General features: G+C 35.0%; 1 protein-coding gene and 1 long non-coding RNA gene across 5 annotated transcripts in view; one reads left to right on the forward strand and one right to left on the reverse strand.

The window, feature by feature from the left end:
- Positions 1 to 5,230, reverse strand: part of IQCM (IQ motif containing M) — a 646,606-nt gene extending 641,376 nt beyond the window's left edge. For all 4 annotated transcript variants that reach the window (XR_010120562.1, XR_008657267.2, XM_063638261.1 and 1 more), the window contains exon 1: positions 5,030 to 5,230. The gene's annotated coding sequence lies outside the window, so the exon portion shown is untranslated. The remainder of the gene's footprint in view (positions 1 to 5,029) is intronic.
- Positions 5,231 to 5,369: 139 nt separating this feature from the next.
- The window catches only part of LOC134736504 (uncharacterized), a 36,088-nt gene continuing 22,553 nt past the window's right edge, over positions 5,370 to 18,904 (forward strand). Inside the window, exons 1-2 of the long non-coding RNA XR_010120568.1 lie at positions 5,370 to 5,473; positions 6,531 to 6,594. This is a non-coding gene — a long non-coding RNA (uncharacterized lncRNA). The remainder of the gene's footprint in view (positions 5,474 to 6,530; positions 6,595 to 18,904) is intronic.

Consider the following 18,904-nt stretch of genomic DNA (forward strand, 5'->3'; position numbering starts at 1 on the left):
CTGCCTCCCAGGTTCAAGCGATTCTCCTGCCTCAGCCTCCTGAGCAGCTGGGATTAAAGGCACGTGCCACCACGCCTGGCTAAGTTTTGTATTTTTTTAGTAGAGACGGGGTTTCACCATGTTGGTCAGGCTGGTCTCGAACCCCTAAGCTCGTGATCTGCCCACCTCAGCCTCCCAAATTGCTAGGATTACAGGCGTGAGCCACCATGCCCAGCCAAAAACATATAATTTTAATTATTTTGAACATCACCTTTCACTCTCAAAACCGCCTGGATTTGGATTGGGTGATAAATCATGTGATCACCCTAGCTATTATATTTGAATTTATATAACCCGCCAAACTTTGCCAAGTTTGTGTGAATGATATTTCATTCCTCCTATGTAACATATCTGCAAATTAAACACTCGAAGTAGTAGGTGGTGCCTGAACCCTGCTATAGCTGTCAGTTTCCAATTGGTGTGATTAACCAAGATTGGTTAGATTTCTTAGCTTGCTTTTCTACTCATAGATACTGTTCTATAAGAAGAATAAGCCTAAAAATTTCTGAAATAAGTGTATTATATTTCAAAGTCTTTACAATTTAGAGCAAGCCTTAAAAAAAAGGCACCTGCTTGAACTGAAATATCTTTCAAGTCTACCAAGGACACAACTACATTGCATTATCCCTGCCATGTACCAAAAGCACATGTAAAAAATTCATCTTTGATAGAAATCTAGTTATTTCTTTCCATCAACAGAGTTTCCAAATTATTTAACTGAGTAATTCTGAGCTTTTCTCCTTGCTTTGGATAATAATTAATCCATAACCATGTTTAATGAATAACATATATATAGCACTGTCTGTTTATGGCATCATTCTAATACAGCTTGTCTACATTCTTTTTCCCAAAATATCAAGATATATATTAAAACAAAAAACAAATTCAAAAAAGAAATACAAAACCATTTCAGCACAGTACTCAACAATATTAACGTAAAAGCTTTTATGATAGCGAATGGACTGATCCACAATATGTCAAAGTTTATCTTCGGCATTTCCCTGCTTCTCTTTCTCTTTTCCTCTCTTAGCTCCTGTCTCCTCTGCCCCACTCCCAGGTATCCAGGGTCCTCATTCTGCCTTTTGGATGACAATAGTGAGTCCACTTCAGTGCTCTCAGCTCAGGCTTGCCTTATACTGAAAAATCCCGAGGACTAAATTACTTCCATTTTCTCTCTTCCTGGGCTCCATCAAAATGTCCATAACTACGGAAAAGCAATTTAATTAAACTAAGCCACACTGGACTGTGAATAATTGATTAATAGACTACTTAACCCTCCCTGGGATATTTTTCTTTTAAAAGAGGACACTGTAATGTGAGTGACTCTGTAACAGGCAGAATTTCAAACAGTTCAAATAAGTAAAGAGAAATATATAGGCTTCATTCAGGGAGATATGTTTTGATAGAAGGGCCTTCTAAGAGTTCTTTAAATTATCCATGTTGGTGGCCACATACTCAGCCTCCATTCCTAACTAGGAGAATAAAGCATTGACTGAAATGTCCTTTTCCAGTTTTATAAGTGAGCAGCAAAGTACTCTCAAAGGAAGGCATCTGACTTTGAAACAGACTTCAGAAGTCAAAGTATGGTTTATTACTCCTTTGGGCGAACTGAGAAATACAAATGCTTCTTTTAATTTGGAGCCAAATTCCTAAGAGTCATCCTTAAACACCAAATATCACTATGACAAAGGGCAAATCCTTTGTTGGGGAAGTGACACTTTTTAGATTAGTTACATGTTTTTTAACTTTTAATTGGAGGATAGGAATGAGCACCAGAAATAAATGATACAGCTCTGTATACTATGAAGATGCCAATAACAATATACTGGAAAAGAAACCTCATGCTGAATTTCTTCCTGTCATTTTATCCATTCTACCTTCTAGATCTCTCTCTCTCTCTCTCTCTCTCTCACACACACACACACACACACACACACACACACTATCCTTTGAGGACAGTAAAATCCACTATTCCTCAAACAGTATTTACAGAGTATTCTCTTAAAATTTAGCTATTATCTAAAATTTTGGAATAACATTCATAATTACAATGCTATCATATCATTATTGTTAATAAATTAGGTTTGACGTGATTAGGGCTACCTTTTTGCTTTGATTGACAGTGTATTTTTTTCTGCCCTTATACGAGGTATAAAACACAAAGAGAAGGAACTACTTACTCTCGGCCTTCAGTTTCACTGACATAAATTGAAACTGATCCTCTGCTCTGGCTAATTGTATATTTTGCCCTCCCCTACACCCATGTGACAATGCAGACCTCTCTGGTCATGATAAAAGCCTCTAGCATTTTACTCTAATAGTTTTAAAAATCAACAACTTAATCCTGGTTATCAGTCAGCTACATTAAGATCTCAGAGTTAATGAGCATCTTTTTGCAGAAATGTCAGGCTATATTTAACCCTCGGTGAACTTTTTCATTGCATTAAAATATTACATTTTGTCTTAATATTCAAAATTCACATGATGGGGCTGGATTAAGGGTTACTACACAAGAAAAGCATTCTTAGTCCTGGTATCCCCCAAACAAGAAAATTTTTATTATTTTTTTCTTTCCACTCAAAAAATAAATCCTTCTCAGCTAAGTAAATTTTCTACACCAGATCCTGCTGTACTATTAACTTCAGATCTATCGTCTGAAAGAGGCTGTCAGTTTCCCACTCAAAGGTACATCTTGAATAGGGTGTTCTAGGGTAATATAAAATATTGAACAAATGTATCTAAGGCAACTTTTTTTAAAAGACATGAACCCACAAGAATGGGAAGAACAGGACAGGAGACAATGGCAATGAAATTTTTGAAGCTGAGAAGCAGGTGGACAAGTAGTAATTGAAGTGCTACACCCAAGAAAGCTCAATCTTAAGTGGGTGCTAGGAAAAGCCAAGAATTAACTAGTTACACAACAGATACCCCCAAATGCTCAGCAACTGGCAATACCAATTTCTCTAAAACTGGGAATTAAAAATGGGTAGGCAGACAGAAACCTAAAATAAGGAGACTGGATAAAAGCTATCTGAGAAGTAATTAGATACCTATATGTCTTCCCCTACTCCACTTTAGTTACTTAAGTTACTAGAATCTTGTTTGAATCTAAGCATCTTTATTTTGAGCTAGAACAAACTGATTCATCTCCAGATAAGGAATACCTTTAAAGAATTCATTTATTGGCTAGTCCTCAATAATATCCTCCTCTCTTTAGAAAAACAGAGACCAACAGGTGCCAAAATTATTATTCCAGAGTCCTTAGTACAGAGTGCCACTTGGATTTTCTCACAAGCTGATAAAGTGCAAAACCTGCTCTGACCCATTTAGAACTCCAAAGCTTCATTACAAACCTCCCAATAATTGAACAACTGCAATTCATTATGAGCATGCTGCAGTCCAGGGCTTCATGAAGAAAGTATCTGAATGGTAAGAAGCAGTTGAAACGAATATTATGAATTCCTTTACATTTCTAAAAGTAAACAGCAGACTCTCTGGATATGGTTAAGATACAGAAAATCAGATGGAGCCTAGGTCCTGAGTTCTTTAATATTCATTGCAATAAAACCTTTTGCACACTACCTAAACTTCTAAAATACAGAGAATTATGTTTTAAAATTGCAAGACCTTCCAAGAGGAAATATTGAAGTACAAATGTCCATCAAATACTGGTCAAATAATTTCACTCTAAATGATAATTCATGTTGATAGTTCCATATTAAAAATCATGTTACAAGCCTGTAACTTCCTCCCCTTGAAAACATATAATTCGTCATGCTATATTGGAATCAGCTCTAGAAAATGATCTCTTACCACCAGAATTATTTTCACAGTCCGTTCTGAAAGAACAACCCAGTCTTTATCAAGTTAATTATCTTAAGTATACAGGGTAATTACTTCAAGATGCTCAAGGTGATATCTTTATACTTAATCATTCCAAAAAAATAGACTGATAATATTTAGTATGTTTTTAGAACTCCATAACAGATTTTTTTCATAACAAATGACAAATATCAATCAGGTATCCAGAATAACTATTCTAAAACCACTATTCACCTCTGTTCCATCTCACTTAGGGACAGTTAAGATTAATTAATAGTTAAGATTAATGTCTCTGAATAATTTCTTTGACCTGTCTCTTGGATTATTAGCATTTGACCAATGGGCAGAGACTATCAAGAGTAAAAAATGTATAATGCTGACGATTCTGTATATGATCACTCTGGAATATGAATCATATACAGTTAAAAGCTAGGATTTTTCTCATGCCACATTCAATCTTCCAATTCAGTCTTAAAGAGATTAAATAAGTCTGTGTTCAAGAGCACCCTAAAAATCTATATGTAAAAGTGATTTAGTAATGGTGTTGATTTACAAAAATAAAGCAATAGTAGAGTATCCTACTCTTTGAAAATGCACGATTTTATTTTCTCTTTGTAAGAGGCTTCTCAAATAAGTGTTGGTCTCTGTTGACAATAGTCATAACAGCTCAGTATTAACATCAAATGTATTTAATTTGGCAAAATCATTTAGCCTTTAAAAGGAAAATTTTAAGTAGCCCAAATAAGCAAACCAACTCATGAAGCTACATGGGGGTATAGTTTATAACTGAAGGCACATGAGGATGCAATGCTGCTTAAAATCAGACACTGACCAAGGGGCCTGAGTTGTTATATATAGACAGTGTGGCATATTAGTAACTTCTATCTTAAAGTTTTTCATTCCAAAGTCATTTGTTTTTCTTCCTAGAAGGCACAGGAGAGTTCACTGAAAATATATTCACGGCTTGTAAAACAAAAAACACTGTCAACCATGTATCTTATCATCTAAGCAAAATATTTATAAACATAATTTTATCAAATCCTAAGAAAACTTATTTCTTTGAACAAATTCCATGAGAAAAAAAATGTGCCTTGCAGAAAGTGTGTAAAGCTTTTTATAAGAAACAGATAATTAATACTACTTAAGCCAATTGATAGTACTTACTTACCTTTTTGCCTTAGTTCCAACAAAACTTCTAGAAACAAATTCACTGCCCCAAAATCATAATAATCTCAGTTGCTTCATAGCATAGAAACCTTGTATTCTTCCTTTTTTTAATTTTTAATTATCCAGCTTTACATTCCTTTAAATTTTTAAGACCAATTCAAAATAGGTAATGAATATTTCAAATAGATTCCTAAATCCTGCCAATCTTCTGATTGCTTCTTCTCACATATGCCTGTCTTCTTTGGGCATCAAAAGAATTCTAGAATCAGAATATTTATTTGTGATGTATTAGATAATTGGCTATTATTATCATCCTGCCTATGTCAAGGGGAGCTCTCTATTCCAAACAGTATAGGTACAGACTAAGCTCCTTCGTGAAGAACACCAAATCTGACAACAGAAAATAATAAAATGCCTCATAGGAGAAAGACTCTACTTTTAACATGTAAGATTTAGAAGAACCAATAAAAGTTGAGTGAAGGATAAGCATTCCTTATTTTTCATCATTTCTTAAAATATTTAACATTACATAACAGTATAAAACCACAGTTGTCCATGGATGATTAAAACTGCAGTGCTTATAAAACCAAGTATTAGATTACATCAAATACAATATTGAATGCAAAACTAATAAATATTGTACAGTATTAGACCTAGAAAACTGAAATTACTTTGCAGCCATCTCTGACTGGTTTAAATTTATAAGAGTTCAGCTTAACTGGGCTTGGTAGTAAACACACTAAATACTGTGATTGGCATCTGATCTTAATACACATATTGTGATATCTTCAAAATTGACTCTTCTTGGTCACTATTCTCTCTTGCACCACCACTATAAGGCAGTGATCCTCAATCAGGGATGATTTTACCCACCTGGGGACATTTGACAATGTCTAAAGACATTTGTGGTTGTCACAATGGGGATAGCGTTACTGGCATATAATTGGTAAAGGCCACGGATGATGCTAAACCATGATTCTAAACCCCTTACAATGCACGGGACAACCCCTGACAACAAAGAATTATCCAACCCAAAAAAAACAATATTGTAAAGACTGAGAAACCCTGACACAAGGACTAATATTACAAAGATCCTATTAATGTGCTATGCTTCATGTTGTAATAAGGAAGACGAAAGAACTAGGGCTAACAAGTAACATTTTCAATGGTCAATTTAACCCTATAATTTATTCTACATTTTGGCACTCAAAGTCCATACGCGTTCATTAAGCTCTCATTCTAGTCACATACTTTCATTCAAGAATCTTCTTATGCCATTCCAGTCCAATGCTGGCAGATACCTCTGAATAATTAATATTAAGTACCATTTTTAATAAAAGCCCTCAGGGTCATGTCTATTTTGAACAAAAGCTCAAAGAGAAACTAAATAAAATACATTTTGTTGGTCACTAGTCCTTCAATGTCTTCTATTTAAACCATCTAACTTTTACTCCCCAAATGAAGTTGATTGTTCACTGGCAATTTTCCTGTTTCTATTACAGTTCTGACAGTTCTCTGAAACTTCAACTTTGATCATGAAGAGAGATGCTCCAAAATGTAAATCAGGTATCCTCACTATACTAAAAAATATAGTGTCACAATAGAAATATCAGAAACCAAAGTTCTCTGATCAGATGCCTTCTATGAACTATGAAATAACTAAACCAACTCTAAGCTATGCCTCAAATTTATATGCTTCCAAGCTATTCAAATATAAAACAAGCACTAACAAATGGGCAATCTTGTCCATTGCAAGGCTAATAAATCAAAATCACCAAGGTAAGTTAACTGCATTTTCAGTGGGTGCAGATTTATCATCAGAGGCATGATAATCATGCAACCACTAGAAAAAGCAATGTGTTTTCCATGACCTTGGTCATAATTCACCAACAACACTGACTTGTAATGTTTCACTATATCACTCTGGGCACACTCTAAAAAACGATTTCAGGACTTTGGGTCTTCTGAACACGCATGTGTTCATCTGGTGATTTTTTTGACACTACAATTTAGTATGAAAACTATAAACACCTGATACCTAAAGAATAAGGCAGTGGATAAGAAAACTGAAGAAAAGCAGGACTTAAATGTCTTTAAAGGTTTCTGAAAGTGAAAAGCTGGCTGGAAACCTCAGTTAGTTCGACTACGGAAGCCTCCACATTTTCACCTTTTCAGCAATGACTATAGCCCTTACATCTGACAATTTCTTTTAGTTGAATTCCCTACAGCAAGAATGTCATCAAGGTTGAAATAAAGTCAGAGAAGTTTCAAGCATTCTGTTCTGTAAGTAGTTTTATTTTGATTTCCACAAGTGAAGAAAGGCTTGACTGCCACAAACGTTTTCAAGAAGGAGAAAGTGGTTAAGAGATGCTGATATCTTTCCAGGTTTTCAGAGATTAATAGAAAGTATAGAGAATCACATAAGGAACACAAGATAAAGGAAATAAGTTATTGCAAAGATGGACAAGATGTTAAGGTATACTTACCTAACTTGCACCTTTGCTCCCAAGTTTAGAATGTGAAAGAATTGAAACTGCATTTTTAAAATATTTAAGTGGAGATTTTTAAAATCCTAGGACAAAAGGCCAAGTGTCCAGAGATAAAATCTTGAAAAGTTTGACTATTTGAAGAATTGCATAAAACCAAAAGCCTGAATTGGAATCCTGATTGCGATCCTTCCTGGATGTGTAAATTTGGGCTGGCTATATAATCACCCAGAGCCTCTGGTGTTTGTTCTTATTGTTGTTTGTTTTATTTTTATTTTTTGGTTGTTTTGGTTTTGGTTTTTAGTTGTGAAGTAAAGATCATAATGTATATCGAGAGCATGAAACATATGCAAGAAAGTTCATGCCATTAATTATTAACTCTCTCATGAAGTAGGTTATGGGTCTTTGTGAGACGAAAAAGAGCAGAGATAGAGTGAGCAAGAGCTCCACATTTATTGCTGACCATGAGTTCTGAAGACAGTCCAGAAAGTGACCACTGTCGAACTTTTCTGACTGCTGGGTGGGAAATGAATCCATTGGAAAACTCAAGATTCTAATAATAGTAGCAGCTAATATGCTAGACAAAACAACCTAATTGAGGTGGTTCTATCATTATCTATTAGGATTCTTATTCTACTACTGCATAAATCAAAGGTCAGATAAATTAAGGAGTTTTCTCAGGTTATAGGCATCAAATGGAGGTGTAATAAAATCAAAAGCAAGCTCAAGAGCTGGCAGCAATGGTCATAGAGTGGGTTCTGTCCATAAGGGGTCCTAGATGTAATGAAGCATTAGAATCATTCTCATGAGAGACTAAACTATCAAATATTCCTTTATTCTGTTTCAAACATACATATTAATGCGAGAGAATAAAAAATTCAGAATATTAAAAGATAATTTGAAATAAACAGGAAATATTGAATTATAAAATAAATATAAGTGGGACAATAACCCACCATTTGGGAAAGAAGAAATCCTACCACACACCATAACACACAAAAAATAAACTACAGAGGAAGTAACTTTTATCATGATTGTTGTTGTCATTGTTAGAGACAGTCTTGCTCTGTTGCCCAGGCTCAAGTGCAGTGGCATGATCATGCTCACTGCAACTTTGAACTGCTGGGTTCAAGCAATCCTTTCACTTCATCCTCCTGGTTATCTATGACTGCAGGCACGCACTATCACATCTGGCTAATTTTTTAAATTTTTGTAGAGATAAGTCTCTCTTTGTTGACCAGGCTGCTCTCAAACTCCTGGGTTCAAGCAGTCCTCCTACCTGGGATTCCCAAAGTGCTGGCATTATATGCATGAACCACCATACCTGTCCCCAAAATAAAATTTTATGTATAAAAATCCAATAGCGTATTTTAAAAATTACAATATTTTTATCTTGAGGCTGTTCTTTCTAAGCATGGCTAAAAAGCCAAAAATCATACAGGAAAATATTAAAAGTTTTGACATGTAAAATTATAACTTCTGTTCAAAAAATACACCATAAACAAAGTCAAAAGATATAAAAATTATTGAGTAAAACATTTGCAGCATATCTTTAATAAAGTACAAATTATCGATTTAAAAAGATGAACATTGTTTTTAAAAAATCAGAAGACAGACAATTCATAAAATAAATGAAAATGGCTAGTAATTAAAAGATGATCTCACTGATGAGCAAAAGATAACAATTAAAACAACAATCTGATACTTTTCACCTATCTGTCAAAAATTATTATGAGTATTAATGCCCAGTGCTGGGAAAGTTGGGACTCATTTCATTGCCAATGAGAGAATACATAGGTACAAGTTCTCTGGAAAGGAATCTAGCAATCTACATCAATATCAAAATATATGTGCCTTCAAAGTAGTAATTTTACTGCTAGGGATGTTTCTAAGGAACTAATCTAACAAGCATTCAATAAGTTGTGTAGAAAGGCATTTACGGAAAAAGTAGTTAAAATGATGACATCTTTCAAACAACATAAGTGTCCCTCGGTTTGCTGATCAAATTATTGTATTTCCATACTATGATATGTTATTCATTTCTTTAGGAAAGTGAAGTAGATTAATATTTAGAAAGCTGTTCTTGGCATAGTGTTACTTGATTAAAGCAGGCTAGGGGATAATTATTTATAGCATAATACAATTTATGTAATCAAATACATATTTTTAAGTCTAGAAAGGTGTAACCAAAGAAAGAAAAGAAAATAGTTTGGAAAAATATTAACCAAGGTTAACATGGTTGTCTATGAATAGTTGAATCATAAATATTATTTTCTTCCTTTTGTTTCAATATTTCCTGATTTTTCTTTAATAAACAAGTTTTGTCTTTGTAATAATTAAACTTCTTACAACCAAAGAATTTATATTAAAATATTCATCTTTTTAATAGGCTCATAAACATTAATTAAAGAAAACCAATCTGTTTTTACAGAGGAATACTGTTTTTCTCTTTTTGCAGCTACACTAAAATAGACCAGTCTTCCTAGTATTTTTTTTTTTCACATTTAAGATAATTGATTCATTGCTTCTGAAATCTAAAATCAAGGGGTATAGCTAATACTTGCCCTAACCCTTATAATTTTAGCCTTTCCAAAGTAAAATTGTAAGTGTCTGCTGGTCAATTTGTTTTTAAACTAAAATGGGTGATATAATACTAGTATCCAACACACACTGTTGATTGGCTGACTCATTTTCTAGCAATGTGTAGAAAAATGTCATGGTGCCTACCAATACACTAAAATACGATGACAGATTAATTATTTAGAGGGTGAATCATAGTTACAGAAAAAAATAAACAAGGGAAAATAAAGGATTCTGAAATTAACCACATCAAGGATTCTGTGTAAATGTGGAAGACAGGTTCTTCTATTCGTAGATGGTAGTTGGCTACTTCTGGAATTAATTTTTAAAGTTTCTAGTCATGTTCTGAAAGCATTCAGTCTCAAAACAAGTTTGTTATTTTAGTCTCCACACTCATTGAGTCTTTCTCCAGAGAAGCTGCCAAACCCAGCACCAGCTGGCCTCTTGGGAGCAAGACTAAGCTAACAGCAGATACTTCTTTTTGAACTGTTAATAGATATTAAAAGGATAGAGTTGAACTAATCTAAATCTATTAAGCTGGAAACAAAGGTTGACTTCAAGGGAATTTGAATTCTATGGTCAAAATTTAAAACATTTCCATTTTCTTCCCTATAAGTGCTTACTTTTTTTAATTTTTTAATTTTTTATTTATATTTCAATTTTTTTGAGACGAAGTCTCACTCTGTCACCAGGCCAGAGTGCAGTGGCAGTGTGATCTTGGCTCATTGCAACCTCCGCCTCCCGGATTCAAGCCATTCTCCTGCCTCAGCCTCCCAAGAAGCTGGGACTACAGGAGGGCACCACCACGCCCAGCTAATTGTGCTTACCTCTTTTAAGTGCTCTGGTTTTTCTTAAATATTGGTTGTAAATAAGTGCCTATCAATCCTACTGCTCTCTTTTGCCTGGCTCTTTCCTGTGTTGTCAAAGTGGTCCTTGGAAGCATTAGTGAAACCTGAGTAAAACTAGGCATAGCAGCATGTTACACAAGCTGCGTTTTCTTACCTCCCTTCCTGGACCCCATCCACAGTATCAATGAAATTTACAGAGATTCAAGTTAATAGGGAGAAAAAAGTAAAAGGACATGATTGCTAGATTGCTAATGAGAGTATAAATTGGTCCAATTGCTCTGCAGGGCAATATAAAGCAATGCTTTTTAAAATCTTCATGCCCTTATACCCCGTAATTCCACATAACTATTTATAGTCAAGTAAGTCCAGCACAGCATTATTTGATTCACAATAGATTCATTCACTTGCCAGATTTTTTTTCTAACTTTAATCAGCTAGTACTCTAATACAGAATACACTCACACATTCAGAAACAACGTTAGAGCCGTGGTAGACATGAGCAATCTTTGTGCCCAGTTATTTCCAGTGATTTTCTAATAGGTTCCTAAGGATTACTTTCAAATTTTGGAGAGTATTTGATGGTCCTAGTGGGTGGGCCAGGGATGCCACATGCCTGCAATGCCTGAATTATTTCCATATAACAAAGAATTTCCCTGCCGAAAGTACCAGCAGTAGAACTGGTGCTTTACCCAGGTCCTCTCTTCAAGGCCGCCCATTCCCAGTTTCTGGGAATATTGCTTATTTCTGGATCTTAGCTGTGTCTTTCATCAGGCATTGCTGCAGAGACCTGCCTTGCCCAAGGTTATTATTCCCCCTCCCAGGTGGTACCCATGGGTGATGTCTGCTGATACAGGAAACAATGGCTGACTCCTTTGCTTCAACTTGGGACAATTCCACAGGGCCTTCCTATTCCTATAGCTCCTTGTATGATTGACTGAGGGCCTCAATTGGTAACCTATTGCAGGTTAGCTTCTCCCTCTGCCCAATCCTGCCTTCTCAACTTCATTATAAAAGTATCTCTTATGAACACACACCAGTAAAACTTCTGCATTCAACTCTCCCTCTCAGTTTGTTTCCATGGAAGCCAATTTATGACAATCTTCACTGAGATACACTGCTTTAGTCCATCCCCTTATATTCCAGATGTGTCAAGAAGGTGCTAGAGAGAGTAAAGATCATGTCTAAAGTACAGAGGTAGCTAGTTAAGCACTCTTTGCACATACTACATATTAGAAACTGAGGGAAGTTTAATAGGGAGAGAACCAAGAAAGAAAGAAAAAATTGTTAAAATATTTATTGTAGGAAAGTATACTACCTAAGGAGAAGAAAGAATAATGAGAATGACAAAAAGCAATAAGACATGACTGTATGGAGAAATGTTAAATAATGATAAAACTTGAGAAGCAATAGTACTAGTTCACTACAATAAGATAAATCAAAAGAAGACTGCCCAAATATCTCAGTTTGGGGAAGACTATTTACTGGATTCTTTAACTACTATCAGTCTGCCTAAACTATTCATAATTAGTGTTCATCATGGTGATGAAGCCAAAAGATAATAGATATTTTCTTCTTAAAAGCAAACAGCTGGTAGGACATAGAGACCATCCACTCAAGTGAGAGTGAATAAGCATGAAAGTAAAACAAATCCCTTTCATCTACAACCATTATTCCTCTGTCCTCAGAAAAGGTAGCTAATTCTAAACACTCATTGTCCACTAAAGTCTTTCTTATCCTCAGTGTTCTCTTCCTAGTCATTTGTCAATCTTGGAAGACATGTCTCTTCCATGGCCCATTACTCCACTCTTATTTTAACACAGTTCTTCAATACAGTATGATGATATTTTTACCCTGCAACTTTTATACTTACAATACCTCTGTTCTGTATCAAGTGCAGAAATTTCCTCTATTTTCAAGAATAGTGTAGAAAGAACTGCAATACTGCTGAGAGTTCCAATTGTGACCTAACAAGCACCTCTCCAAAAAAAAGAAAAAAAAAATGCAGGTTTTGAAAAATTTTTAATGTAACCCCACACTTAGAATGCAGAACTAGTTTGTAAAATTAGTAAGACTTTTTATTTTTACATAAAAAGAAAACTGACTTTACCACACTGGCTTTCTTAATTTTCTCAGAATCAAAACTAGTATTTTTAAAAACAGGAAATAAGATACACTAAATGAATGGAATTATTACCAAAGCCAATATAGCCAAGATAATCTTCCCCAAACCCTCATTTGAAAAGAATTTGATAACTTAATGTAAAAATCCAAAGAAATCCTTGGAGTTTAACTAAGCGTCTCATAACATTGTGTCAAATACCTAACATTTATTTTTAAGTAATTTGAATAGTACTTTTACCCTGTACATGTCCAAAAACAATCCTGAAAAAAATATTATTCTAACTTACAATTAAAATGTCCTGCCTCTCAAAGTCTAAGAGGTAACATGGATAAAATACTAGGTTCTTGTTTATTCATTCATGATATGAAAAGAATCTTGTCCAACAGCTTCAGGGAAAAGTACTAAGTAGAATTTACGTTAATAATTTTCTCATTGATTGTTATCTATATGAACTACAGTAGGAAGGAGTCAAACTTTAGGATTTAACTCTTTAAAAGTTGAATAATGATAGGAGTTATCATTGCCAGATCCCACTCAGTTATGTAAACTCTTATGATTTTACATCAAAAAGCACCATGGTACTATTTTAGTCATCCTCTGATTCATTGGCCTCGCTTTCTTCATATTACATAGAACAATCATATGTTTAATTAAATTTAGAAAAAGTAATAAGCATTCCACATTTTGGGGTGGCAATATGGACCTCCTCCTGTGTTAAACATGTCCCAGTTTATGGCTAAGTTGACAATTCAAAGGCTAAACTAGAAAAGTCAGGACAGCTTGACTTTGTTGGGTTCCCAGTTGTACAGCTTGCAATCTTTCTATTTCACTGAAGTAGCGGGGCACCATAACAGGAACAGATTGTTCCATCATCAGAACAAAAATTGAACCAGCAGCAGTCTTCTCTAAAACTGAGACTGTTTTCCAAATGTGCATGCTCTAGTTAGGGCTAAGGTTATTTATTCAAATGCTAATAGCAGTTAATGTAGTCATTAGCTTTCTAAGTGGAATTTAAAGACTATTTCTTTTCTCTCTTGCCTAGAAGATCTGGTCATATGCCTAGATATTTTCCTGGCTATTAGATTCTCAACCAAATACCCCTTTGTATGAAATTGTGACTGATCCCTCTGTTTAGTTTGGCATCATTCCACAAACATTCACACATTTAGAAAACAGTATTGCCTCAGTTTCTTTATAATTATGATTTAGTTCTGCTCTCCTAGGTCACTTTTAAGATCAAAGTAGCAAAAGACTAGAAAGCCTTGGATAGTAGAAATAACTTTCTGGTAGATAGTCTTTATGAAATCTGTTCAGTTTACATCCCTGGCTTTCCATTGTCTTTGTGATGAAATCAAAACTACTTAATTTGGCTTACAAGTCCTGTACCATCTGCCTTCTGTTTACTCTTTCAAGGCCCCATTTCTGCCTTGAACTCTAGCCTCAGCTTCAGTAAACTCCTTCCCATTCTGCAAGGCACCAAACTCTTTGTTGTACTGGAGCCTGCACACATCCCTCTCTCTACCTGAACACTCTTGCTGGAAGTACTATGATCCCTTTTGCCTGCCTACCTATTTCTCATTCTCATCTCATCTCTGTCTCTCTCTCTCTCTGATTCTAATACACATACACACAGTATTTGTTAATGTCTGATAGAATTAGAGTTGCCATCAAAAGACATCTGTCTCAAAACATTTATCTTACTGGGGCATTCTTGTGAAGATGCAAATACAAATTTTAAGAGAATTGGACATAGAATTATCTGCATGTAATGAACCTGGTGAAGGTAATAATACATTTTGTTTTGTGAATATGGCAGGCAGAGAAAAGAGCCTCAGGGTGAGAAATGTCCAAGGAGGGTAGTAGGCATAGATGTAAACCTAGATAGGGCGCCCACTTATAGGCCATGACCATCTCTATATCAATGCCACCAAACAAGGAATCAGCAAGTTTCTTGTGTGAGCTCTTTATTTCAGGACAGTGGGAAGATAGAAGCTTACACTGGGAATCAACACTGCTTCCTTCATTGAGAAAGTCTTGCTACAAAAGGAATTAATAAATAATTAGCTGAATTTAAACATGGTGTTTAGTGACTTTTAGTGGCACTGCTCTATAGCACAATCTGAAGGCGCTAGAAAAAGAACTAAATAATAGGACCTTAAAAGCAAAAACAAGCTCACTAAATAAAAATTTTGTATCTGTCATTTCTATTTATATCCATAAATTATATCCATAACTCCATTCATTGTTTTCTCTTACCTCTGGCATACTAGACCTACCTATGCTACTAACTGGGTAAATAAGGGAAAGCCTCTTAATCCGGGAAACAGGATATTAACATCATTTTACAATAAAGGGGTTGCACTGAATCAGTGGTTCAACTGAGGGTGATTTTGCCCCCCAGGAAGCATTTGGCAACATCTGGAGAATTTTTTCATTGTCACAGCTACAAATAAATAAAAATATGCTATTGGCATCTAGTGAGTAGATACTAGGGATACTACTAAACATTCTACAATGCACAGGACTGTCTCCTCCTGCCCCCACTACTTCCCAACAAAGAATTATCCATTTCAAATTATCATAGTGCTGAGGTTGAAAGATCCTTCATTAAATAACCTCTGAAGTCCCTTTCATCTTTAACATTCTCTGATGCTTTATTTTGATGTTCCCCAGAATTGTATTTATTTTAGTGATCTAATGAAAAGTGGTCAAAAATGACTTCTTTAATGTGAATTTCTGCAGTGAAATATATGTAGGCTATGAAGAAAACAGGGTAATAAAATTTCAGTATAAATTCAAAAGTTGAAATGGTTATCATGCTCAGCAAACTTCCTTAGTGTAGGTGATGTAGTCTAATGGAATAAAAAAATTAACAAGATGGAAAATGCCAGAAACTTCTGCCTAAAATAACTTCTTTTTCTCTATCAGCTATTTGTTTAATCCAGCTACATAAAAAGCAGAAAAATATTCAAGAAACCTAGATTCAGTCAGCATCTCTGTCCTGCTTCATTGCAGAGCCCTAAGCAGGATTCTATTATATATTCTTGGCTTTAGTTTTTTGTCTGTTTTCACTGGAAAACAGAGATATTACTTGAAGGGTACAACCAAGAATGTCTGACACAAAAATAAGATGGTTTATTGCATTTGTTGAGGCCTCTGGTTAAAATTTATACTGTTTTTAAAAAATACTATCATTAATTCCGTTTTACAATGTCATTCTATATGAGTACTTTACAAATTCTTAAATCCAAACAGAATGACTATTCCTTTTAAATACATTTTATATTGTATGACTAAATTTCTTTATTAAAACACTCATTCAAAAGCAAATACATCCTCTTGCATATAAAAATTATATCTTGATTTCTAATGTTCGTTTGCTTAATGATATCATTGTGTCTATAAAATTCACCAGAAGTTAAATTTGGGGCCCCTGTCCTTTGGTGAAAGAAAAGACCAAAGATTCTCACAGAGGATGTCAGTCATACCCTGGAATTATACCCTTCTAGTCTATCTGTTTCAGCTTTCTCAGCTGGCACGTGCATACTCGAAAAGAACAAAAAGAAAACCTTCTCATATTCCCAGGATGGTCTTTTGTCTTCGTTACTCTTGTGCAGAGAGAAGTGATCTTGTCTCTGCATCTTCTATTATAGTTTTGTCAAGTGGTTCCAAAAGTACTTACCTCCCAAATTCTTGGATATTGCTCTTAAGTATTCTTCAAAGCCATTAGACCTTTTATGTTCATAGCCATAAACAGATGGTATTATAAAATCCATGTAGCCTATATAAATATTAATGACTACATACTAAGCATCAGATGCAAAATGGGCAATCAGGATTTTTATTTAAATTTAAAGACTCAGAACAGAAATGTTAAGACAGAAACTGCGGACTAAAAACAACAAAAACAGCAACAACTGCAGACTCAAAAAGTAACATGGATAACTAGAATGGTAACATAAATTTCCAAGTATATAAGAATGAATAATGAAATAAAAATAATACCTGAAGAGTTAAAACACAAGTAACTGTTTTGACCAATTAGTAGAATGTAGTATTTAAGAGCAAATTCCCTGAAATTCCAGCCCTACTTATGAGACACAGGCATACCTCTACGATACTGTGGGTTTGGTTTCAGGCTACCACAATAAAGCAAATATTGCAATAAAATGAGTCACTCGAACCTTTTGGTTTCTCATAAGTTGTGTTTACACTATACTATAGTCTATTAATTTTTAAAGACAATAACATTGTGTCTTTAAAATGTACATATCTTAATTTTAAAATATTTTATTGCTAAAGGATGGTAACAATCATCTCAGCCTTCAGTGAGTTGTAATTGTTTTGCTGGTGGAGGATCTAGCCTCAATGTTGATGGCAGCAGACTAATCTGGGTAGTGGTTGTTGAAGTGGTTGTTGGGGTGGCTGTGGCAATTTCTTAAGACAACAACAAACTTTGCCCCATCAATGGACTCTTCCTTTCACGACAGATTTCTCTGTAGCATGTGATACTGTTTAGTAGTATTTTACCCACAGTAGAATTTCTTTCACAATTGGAGTCTATCCTCTAAAACTTCCAGTGCTTTATCAAACAAATTTATGCAATATTCTAAATCCTTTATTGTCATTTCAACAATGTTCACAGCATCTTCACCAGGAATAGATTCCATCTCAAGAAACCATTTTCTTTGCTCATCCAAAATAAGCAACACCTCGTCCATTCAAGTTTTATCCTAAGATTGCAGCAATTCAGTGATATCTTCAAGCTCCACTTCTAATTCTAGTTCTCTTACTATTTTCACTCCATCTACAGTGAGTTTTTCCACTAAAATCTTGAACCCCCTTCAAGTTATCCATCAGTGTTAAAATAAACTTTGTCCAAATTCCTGTAACTGTTGATATTTTGATCTCCTCCCATGAATCACGAGTGTTCTTAATGGCATATAGATGGTGAATCATCTCCAGAAGGTTTTCAATTCACTTTTCCCAGACTCAAATTACTATCTACAGCAGCTATAGCCTTATAAAATGTATTTCTTAAACGACAGAACTTGAAAGCCAAATGACTCTTTGATCCAAGGGCTGTAGAATGGATGTTGTGTTAGCAGGCATGAAAACAACATGATTCTCCTCGTACATCTCCATTAGAGCTCTGGGTGATGAGGAGCATTGTCAATGAGCAGTAATATTTTGGAGGCAATCTTTTTTTCTGAGCAGTGGATCTCAACAGTAGGCTTATTCAGTAAATCATGCTATAAACAGATGTGCTATCATCCAGGCTTTGTTGTTCCATTTACAGAGCACAGGCAGAGTAGATTTCCCATTATTCTTAAGGGCCCTAGAATTTTAAGAATGGTAAATGAGCACTGGCTTCAATTTGAAGTCACCAGCTGCATTAGCCCCTAACAAGAATCAGTCTGTCCTTTGAAGCCAGGAATTGACTACTTCTCTCTAGCTAGGAAAATCCTAGACAGCATCTTCTATTAGAAAGCTGTTTCATCTACACTAAAAATCTGATTTAGTGTGGCCACCTTCATCAGTGATCTTAGCTAGATCTTCTGGATAACTTGGTTGCAGTTTTTCCATGAGCACTTGCTGCTTCACCTTATATTTTTGTGTTATAAAGATGTCTCCTTTCCTTAAACCTCATGAACCAACATCTGCTAGCTTCCAATTTTTTTCCTTCAGCTTTATCACCTCTCTTAGCCCTTATAGAATTGAAGAGAGTTAGGACCTTGCTCTAGATAGGACTTGGGGCCTAAGAGAATGCTGTGGCTAGTTTGGTCTTCTATCCAGACCACTCAAACTTTCGACATATCAGCAATAAGGCTCTTTTGCTT

Source organism: Symphalangus syndactylus, chromosome 4 (assembly GCF_028878055.3).
Source record: "Symphalangus syndactylus isolate Jambi chromosome 4, NHGRI_mSymSyn1-v2.1_pri, whole genome shotgun sequence".
NCBI classification, from domain to species: Eukaryota; Metazoa; Chordata; class Mammalia; order Primates; family Hylobatidae; genus Symphalangus; species Symphalangus syndactylus.